Here is a 9,442-nt window from a genome sequence, read left to right as displayed (position 1 = left end):
TCAGTGCCATGGCAGCATCTGCTCTCCATAAGGATATGGGGGGGGGGGGGGGGGGGGGAGATGTGCCCTGAGCAGCAGGAGGACCCTGAGGCTGAAGATCTGACAGTGCTTCTGCGTAGCTCTGAGGCCTTCAGAAAAAAAGCCCTTAACTTCTCCATACGTTAGTCTCTCAGAAGATCAAGCCACTTGTCCTCCAAGCACCTGTGCGTTCTACCATCCCAGCATCCAAATCAGTATGAAGCCTGGGATGGAATGTCTTGGGCCTCAACGTGAGGCTGAGGGCAGCAGCTGTATGGCGTCCGTTCCCCCCTAGATCTACTAGTCGTCACAATATTGATGTTAATAGTACCAGCTCTTCGTTGAAGCTGTGCTATGTGCCAGGCACTAGTTCAAAATTCTCCCGGGATCCCATTTTAACTCTCCCCATAATTCTGTGAAGCGGATGCTAATACTCTTCCCATTTTACTGATGAGAAAACTGAGGCACAGAGAAGGTCAGTAAGTTACCCAAGGCTTCATGGCTTATAAGTGGTTGAGCTAGGATTCAAACCAAGGACTTTGACACAGGATACTGTAGGCCCTATCCCTTGGGATCCACAGTGCTGCAAGGTGAGGTGCTTTTAGGGAGAGGGAGAAACAGTGGGAAAGGCACTGGGCCCGCATGAGAAGGCTCCGCATCCAAACCCCCCGGGGCTGGCCCTAACCTTCCCTGGGACTTTCCAGTCCTACCACTTTTGGGTCTGGGGCCTCAGTTCCCCCACCTGTGAGTTGAGGGAATCAGCCCTGGGAATATCCAAGGATGTTCCTCTTCTGAGTGGTGGTGGGGGGGGGGGGGGGTGGATTTTAAACTGAAGCTCAGAAAAGAGCTTCGAAGAGTAGTCGACTCCAAGAAATTGTATGAAAAATGTGCGGTGTGGGCCCTCGGTTCGTGGGGGTAAGGAATTCATAATTCACAACATTTCTTAAAAGGGACCCTCCAGGAATCTAGAATCCATCCATGCCAGCAATGAGGACACTCAGCAGCTAACCATTGAGGGAGGTCACTCTTGTGATCCTGATGTCAGGGTCTTTGAAGGCTTCCAACATCAGGTTGTTTGGGGGGCATGGGGGAGACAGAAAGTCAGGTAACTGGCTTCCTCCAATTGTCTTCCAATACCCAGGAACTTCCAGAATAGAGAGAAATAACCTGGCATCCACGGGCTCAAAAATCCCTGCATACAGCCTCTGTCTTTCTTTCTCCAAGGAGGAATGTCTCTCTCTTGCACTCATTCCCTTCCGAGAGAGCCAGAAACGTGTTCTCACCTGCAAGGATTTGCAAGTAGACCCCGCAGAGAAATGGCAGTTGGATGGGGTGCGTGACTGTAAAGCCTGGAGAAACAGCCAAGGCCCGGAATGTCCTCCCCCAAATAAATGCAGTGTGTGCCTGTGCAAGCATGTGTGACGCGTGCATGTGTGACGCGTGCATGTGTGTTTGTGTGCATATATGTTTGGGTGTCTGCGTATGTGTGTACAGAAGAGGGCACACAGACATCTGTAAGGGGGAAAGCAGTAGGCGTCTCCGGTAAAAAACACACCCAGCCGGATGTGGGCGGGAATCCCAGCTCCTCCCCCTTATCAGCTCTGTCCTTTGGAGGAGCTCCTAACCTCTCTGAGCCTCAGTTTCCTCTGCTGTAAAATTCCAGCAATTTCACAGTGCTGCTGCTAGGACTCCTGCAATAACTCATGCGCTGAAGAATTCACGGATTGCAGCCGCCCCGTAAATAGTAGGAGCTCAGCTCAACATACGGGAGTCCAGACGCCCGGGTGACCTTGGACAATTCTTTTTTTGTTCTTTCTGAGCTTTGGTTTCTTCGTCTGCAAAATAGAAGCGGAGTAGCAGAGGAAGTTGATTCTTGAAGGTTTCTTTTAATTCTGGGTTGTTGGCTTTTTTCCCCACCCCTGCCCCAAACAAAAGGGCATGCAACCATTAGAAATACCATCTCGAGTTCAAAGAGAAGCAAGCGCCAGTGGACTAGAACCTGCCTTACCCACTCACTCTCTTCTGGGTAAACCTCGCCTGCCGTGTGCAGGGCTCCTGTGGCCAGCAGGAAACCAGTATGTCACACCTGCACTTCCCAGGGTCCCCCCACCGGTGCAGCGATCCACCCCATCTGCATGCCTTCCTTGTTTCTTTCCCCCATATTTTTCCCAACTCAATCACCTAGTGTTGGCTCAAATCGCAGTAAAATCCAAAAGAAAGTTTTGTGTCTCTACCGCAAAGAAAAGGCCAGTATCTATATTCATCAATAGACTCGCAAGGGTCAGACACGCAGTAAGCACTGGGTAAAGTTCTGGTAAAGTTCTGAGCCTGAGGGCTGTCTGTCCTCTCTCTTCCTTAAAAAGAAAAAAAAAAGGCAGGGGGGATCAGCAAATTGCAGGGAGGTGCTGAAGACACGCTAGCCTGAGCTGGGGTTTTGTCCTTGCACTGAGTAGGACCGATAGGGGAGGCAGGGAGAGAGCATAGAGCAGATTTCTTGAGCTGTGCCTTTCCAGCCAGGAGGGCATCCTTGTGCAACATTGTTCGTCACTGCTGTGGGTTTAACGATGTCCTCCCACAAGAAGGGTCCAAGTCCCAATGCCTTATGTAAATCTGGAATCGGATCTTAGCAGTTGTAAGAATCCCAGAAGGAGAGCGCGCGCACACACACACACCCCAATCCCATGAGAAGTATCTGTGTAAGAGATTTGATCCACACAAGGAAGGCCATGTGAAGACAGAGATGGACCAGGAATGACACAGCCACAGACCAAGGACGCCCGAGGCCACCAGAAGCTGGGAGAGGCTCCTGTCTCCAAGAGCCTTTGTGGGACACCCTGGTTTCAGACGTCTGGCCTCCCAAACCACGCAGGAATCCATCTCTGTCATGCCTAGCCTCCTGGTTTGCGGGGACTGGTCGTGGCAGCCCAGGAGAACGAATATAGTCATCGACTGCCTCCGTTCCCAGCATGCCGTCTGTTAGCCTGACCTCACGAGCCTATTCTCCTCTCCCCCTTGACCAGGAACTGCCCTTTCAGACAGACTCTTTGCACGCGTGGACGTGTCCTTGGTGTGTGCCCGCAGGCTGGCCTGGGCAAAGACAGCGCGAAGGCCTGGCAGGAAGATCGGCCGTTGTTCTCAGAACTCACAGCCTTGGACTCGCACCATCCCCGCCTCCCCGTCGTGCCTCCAAGACACAAAGTATAAAAGGAAGGATGAGCCTCCATTTTGGTGAACCAAAGTGTGACTTTTGGCTGCCGTTTTTTTTTTTTTTTTAAATCATGAATAAACCATGTTTTGTGATTTTTTTTTTTTTTTTAAAGCAAGGGGGACTGTAATTCCAGACTGGATCAATGGTTGGAACTTTGCAGCTTAATGGGAGCCAGGTTCTCGCCTCCTCGCCTTCTCTCTCCCGCTCTCCCTTTCTTTCTTGTACCAAAAGCTGTCTGCTAAACTTCTAAAACAGCCTTTGCCTTTTTGACCCTTCAACTTGTCTTGAACTTCAGAAAAAATTGGGGAAATGGCACTGAGTGAACTATATATAAGTCCTGGGCGTGTGGGGAGGAGGGGGGGAGGGGGCCACGCGGGGGAGGAGGCTCACCATGAACTTGGGGCCTCAGATATTCGCTTGGAAAGGGGGAAAAAAAAAAAAAAACCTCTTCTGTTAATGGAATTAGTAAATATTTGTTGCTCTGTTCTGGGCCGGTGCCCCCAGGGGGATATCTGGAGGAAGGGAAAAAGGAGGGCAAACACAAATAAAAAACAAGCTACTTTTCTGCTCCTTTCCCCTCTGTAAAGACACTAAACAGACAAGTCAGAGGATTAGAATGAGGCCTTGTGTGGCTGCTCGGAGCAGGAAGCTGCGAGGGGCTTTGCGGCGGGGAGGGGGCCCTGGTGGGGAAGAAGCAGACCTGCTATCTGGTAATGGGAACGCCGTTCCTGCTTAATGAAATGATTGCTGGCGGAGTTCCTGAGTTATGGCGCAGCCTGCACAGTCTCTGGCTGGCTTCCTGCAGCCCCGAGACCCCGGGCGGCGGGACCGGCCCTAGACGGGGTGAGAGGTGGCAGGGCGGCCCAGAGACACGCAGCAGCGGGGCTGAGAGGTCGAGAGCACAGAGAGGAGCACAGGTGTGGGTAGGGCCGAGGAAGATGCTGGAGGGAGGAAGCCGGATTCTGAGACAATGGTAGACAGACAGCGGCAGATGGGAAGGCAGAGGGAGGCGGGCGGTGGTTGGATGGAGGCTGACCCAGGAGGAGGCAGGCCTGGGTGGCTATAGGTTTCAAAGAAGGGGTGGGACAGGAGACGGTCATCCAAATGGGAAGAGGGAGTCAGAGAGGTGGGTAGCGCAGCAATAAGGCCGACAAACGGATGATGGAGAAAGCCGGGCGCAGACGGAGCCAGAGAAAGCAGGTTACAAGAGGAGACGTCTAGACAACACGGAGAAAGATGGAATGGAGCAGAAACCCTAGCCATGAGAAACAGGACAGAAGAAGGAACCAGGCAGTGGGAGAGACACACCTAGGTACAGGGGCCAAGACAGAGAAACAGAAAGGGGCAGAGAAGTAGAGAGAGAACCATGGAGGCAGAGAGAAGGTGGCATCTCTGTGCAGGTGGGGAGTGAGGTCTCCATGAGCCCAACAGACAACATCACCCTGACCTAGAGTGAGACCTGGCAGACACCGGTTATAAAATTAAGATTGTATCTGAAGCCAGCCAAAGAATGAAGGCAAAGGACCCCATGTCCTTTAACACCATGGCAAGAATTCTCAGACTCCCCCAACTTCTTGGTTTGGGGATCAATGCACACACAGGTGGACCATTTTCACCACCCCTCTTTGGTTTCTGGCCACCCAGCAACACTCCAGGGAAGACTGATGACTCCCACTTTTTTCAGTTGAAGAACTGTGAATCAGGGAGATGAAATTACTTATGAGGTAACACACAGAGAGAAGGGGAGGTGTAGGGTAGGGGTTTGGGGGTAGGGTTGGGACTCCAGGCTGGCTTGCACGAAAATAGTATGAATGCCAGAAAGAAGAAAAGGTTGTAGGCTATGTGTTCTGAGAGCTTCACTTTGTTCAAGAGGAGGCCAGATGCATTATTCTATGGTGACAGTGATTACTCATATGCAGAAGAAGAATTTAATATACACATTTAAAGAATAGGAACAAAACATACAGCTTCTAAACAAGGAGAGAAGGAGCGCCTGGGTGGCTTGGGTGGTTAAGCAACTGACTCTTGGTTTCAGCTCAAGTCATGATCTCATGATCTCAGGGTAGTGAGATCCAGCCCTGCATCAGGCTCCCTGCTCACTGGGAAGTCTACTGGACATTCTCTCTCTCCCTCTGCCCCTCTCCCCCCAGTATACACACACACTCTCTCTTTCTCTCTCTCAAAGGAATAAATAAATCTTTAAAATGTATAAATTGAACAAGGAGAGGAGAAATGGTGGATGGGGAGGAGGTAAAGAAGACCCTTTCACTCTAATACCAAAGTAAAATAGAAAGAAAAGAAGCAGAGGCAAAAAGAAAAAAATATATTCAAATATGTTAAGTAGAACGCTTAGAATCTTAATACAGATAAATCTGAACTAACTTGTAATCACATTCATTGTAATGGGATTAAACTCTTCGTTAAAAGACAGGGACCTTGGGAATGGGCTATTTAAGAAAAAAACCAGCTGCGTGCTTTTTCGGAGGCATACATACATGAACGGGGAAGTAGAGTCTTAACGACTGGAAAAAAGATACTCTAAGCAAACACTAACAAAACAAAAGTTGGCATGGTAACGTGGATATTAGACAAAGTGGAGTTTGGGGCAAGCCGGCTCCCTCCGGCACCCAGCCATGGGCTTTCACTCTCCACAGTTTCACTGCTCCTGTTTCTTGCTTTTATTAAGAGGGTAAGAGCCAAACCTCTTGGAAAAGTCATTGTTTGTGGGTTCTTGCAATGTATTCAACCAAGAGCCAGGGAATTGCCAAACTGTGACCTTTCACCCCCTACTTGTCACTGTGCCCAAGGAGAAGTAGATAATGGTTTGCAGGCAGGGGTGAGTTGGGGAGGGGTCATAAAAGAGATAGTTGCTCCTGCTCCCATTCTCAGTTACATCCTACAGGATATGGCCCTTGATGATTGTCTTCTGCAGCCTTGCATGAGGGTCTCCTTTGGCCTGAGAGGCCATCCTTGCTTCCTGCTTGCTACTGCCACTGGCCTTTGCTCTCTCTGTGGCCCTTCTTGTCCTTGGCCTGATGGAAAGCCTTCCTAACCTTCAGATCAGAATTAAAAGCCCCATCTCCCAGTGCTCTGTGCTCATTCCTGTTAAAATGCCTATCACTCAGCACTGTAACTGCAGGTGAGCTGATCTCTCTCCCCACTCCCTTTTTCTCAAAAGATACAGACTCTCAGAAGGTGGCAAAAGCATCTCTTTTCCCCTTCTGTTCCTTCTACTCAATATCAGTGTAGGCACACAGAGGGGGGCCCTGTCCTACAATCAAGGACATTGGCAAATTGTAGACCTACAATCAAGGACATTTGCCAATCTCAGCAGCAGCACCAAGGACCACATCTACAGAGCTCTGAAGTCTCCAGGGAATGGATGTCCAAAAATATCCATCAACAAAACCAGAAAGCCACCTGGGAGGAGCCTTTGCCCCTCTGGTTTGTAGACAAGGTCCACGGATCCTGGAGGTTGCCTGGACGTGTCTCTGTGAAGCAAGGGTTGGCTCCGTTAGCATGACTTTGACTGCCTCCCCTCTACTCTGCATCAACACAACCATCCCATTTAATTCTCGTTTACATTTCAGGCTTTCTGACTGGCTTCATCAGAAGAATGAGTCTGAGGTTGAAAAACAGAATCCCTTAACCTTTAACTTCAATCTGGTCCAAGGCCACCATTTCACAGAATGGACCACCAACATCCAGGTAGAGGAAGGGATGTTGTGTCTTGCAACCACATTTCGTCCCTGACCCTTATGAAGGGGAAAATCTTGAACAAGTGACCCACTCTCTTCAGACCTCAGTTTCCTCATTTGTAAAAAGGGGAGAAGAGTAGATCTGCCTCATATGGGGTTGTGGTGGGGATCAGTTAGGTCAAGAGTAGAGGCACTTGTGACTATGACCTATGATGATGTGGTGATGGTGATTGTAAATTATTGCATTATTATTCTCACTCAATCCAGTGTGCTCTTTCTCCTCTATCCAGCTGGCTCTGAGACATAATCTAACATGCCAGAACCTTAGCCAGAGATGAAGGATATGAAACACAAACCTCCCAGCAGCTTTGTTCTCCAACTATGGTTACCCCATTAACAGCAGACTGATCTCAAGCTGGACCTTCTCCATCTCTGGGTAACCAAGCCCCAGACCAGGGACACTTAAAGAAGGAAATCTAGAAATCCTCTAGAAGGAAAGATGAAGACAAATTTCCTACACACCAGTTGGAGGGGCTGAACTTTTTCTTTAAAAAAAAAAAAAATTTATTTGACACAGAGAAGAAGAGAGAGAGCACAAGCAGATAGAACAACAGGCAGAGGGAGAGGCCAAAGCAGGCAGAGAGGGGAAGCCTGGGATGGCACTAGATCTCAGGACTCTGGGATCATGACCTGAGCTGAAGGCAAACGCTGCACGAGTGAGCCACCCAGCCACCCCAGGGAAGAACTCTTTTTTGTCAGCTTATTTCCCCTTCCCTGCCCACAGCCTTTCTCCCAAGCCCAGACTTTTCACTCTGATGTGAGCAGTCCCATCCCATCATAAGGCGTCACAATGGCCCACCCCACACACGAGAGAAGGTGAAGCCTGGAGAGTACCTTTGGTTGCGAGGTGACAGTTGGCCAGTCTGGTGGGAACCAAGCCAGAAACCCACTCACTTGCCCAGGACTTAGTCCTTGCCAGGAATAAGCTTGGTCCACCAAGCCCAGGCCTCCGAAGTGGCTCCCACATCCCAGCAGCACAGGGCCTGATTATAGGCAGCAATAGGGACTAGTTATTTTTAGTTATCTATATGTTTTCAGGTCTTCATGTCCTCAAAAATGTATCACCAGCCCATTTAGTCCTGTGTTTAACAAATTTTATAGTCTGGACAAGGCGTTTTTAAGTTACAAATGTGAGATGATTTACAAAACAAGTGTATAATAGATGTGGTCATTTGCCAACATGACAGATCTGGACATGTCTAAAAATTCTGGTTTTCATTTACAGATGGAGAAACAGACATCCAGGGGAGGGAAGTCATGACCCGAGGTGACTGGGTAAGAACTGAGGCTAAGAGCCAGGTCTCCTAGCTGCAATGTGGGGTCCATTTGCCTTATTCTGACACCAGTGTGACCAGTTCCACTGACTGAAGAACCAGATCTCCAGAAAGGCTCTGGGTGATCACGGAGTATCTGAAATGCAGAGATTACTGTCTGGACAGTATGTTTTAGCTCAGTGTATCCTGCCATCAATAGTTGAATCTACAGATCAAGGCTCTTCTTGATCCTGTGCTCATGCAAGGGTGATCCCTATAGTGATGGAAAGTGGGGCTCAGGTCCACACTGCCTGGGTTCAAGTCCATGTTCCACCATGTTCCTAAGCAGCTGTGCAAGGTAGGCAAGTCCCATTCACCCTGAGTCTCCTTTATTCTCATCTGTGCAGTGGACATACATGTTGATTACATCATTGGATTTTTGGTGAGGTTCCAATGAAATTAGCTCTACAAGCTTGACACCTTACTGATGCTCAGTGTGAACTGCTGGGGATAGGTTTGTGTCTAAGATCTCTTTTCTAAGGAAGAATGTTTCAGTTCGCTGTTGCTGCGTAACAAACTAATACAAAAGTTCGAGACCAAAATCAACAATGATTTGTTGATTCTCCTAATTCTGTGGGTCAAGAATCCAAGTAGGGCATAGCTGGGCAGTTCTTCAGCTCCACGAGGTATTGGCTGGGTTCACTCACTGCTTTCAGCAGGTGGTCAAGTGGTTCTGGAAGGTCCAGGAAGACGTTTTCCTCCATCTGGCTTCTCGAGGTTTCTTCATGCAGCCTCTCGTTGTCCACGTGGTATCTCATCATTCAGTGGTAGTGTAAGCTTCTTGCCAGCCCGATGATGGGCTTTCAGAGGGAATGTTGAAACCGCCAGGCCTCTTAAGGCCTAAGCTCAGAGCTGAGAAAGCATCACTTCTCCTGCATCTTTATTGGCCAAAGGCAAGCCACAAGCCCAGCCCGGATTTAAATTTGGATGGAGCAGTCAGTGTGTTCAGAGGGGAATTCCTCCATTGGGCATCTTTGGGAACTGCATACCATGGACAGGGTCCAGAGCTTTCCCAGTTATCCAGGCAGTCCAAGCCACTGCCCCATGCTCCCCAGCTCCATTCATGCTCGTAGTCCAGTGAGTTCCACCAAGACATCATGCCCCCTTCAATAGTTAACTCTTCAAATGAGTTGTTCATTGCCTGG

This window comes from Mustela nigripes, chromosome 8 (genome assembly GCF_022355385.1).
Source record: "Mustela nigripes isolate SB6536 chromosome 8, MUSNIG.SB6536, whole genome shotgun sequence".
NCBI lineage: Eukaryota > Metazoa > Chordata > Mammalia > Carnivora > Mustelidae > Mustela > Mustela nigripes.
Note: the sequence above shows the minus strand (reverse complement) of the source record.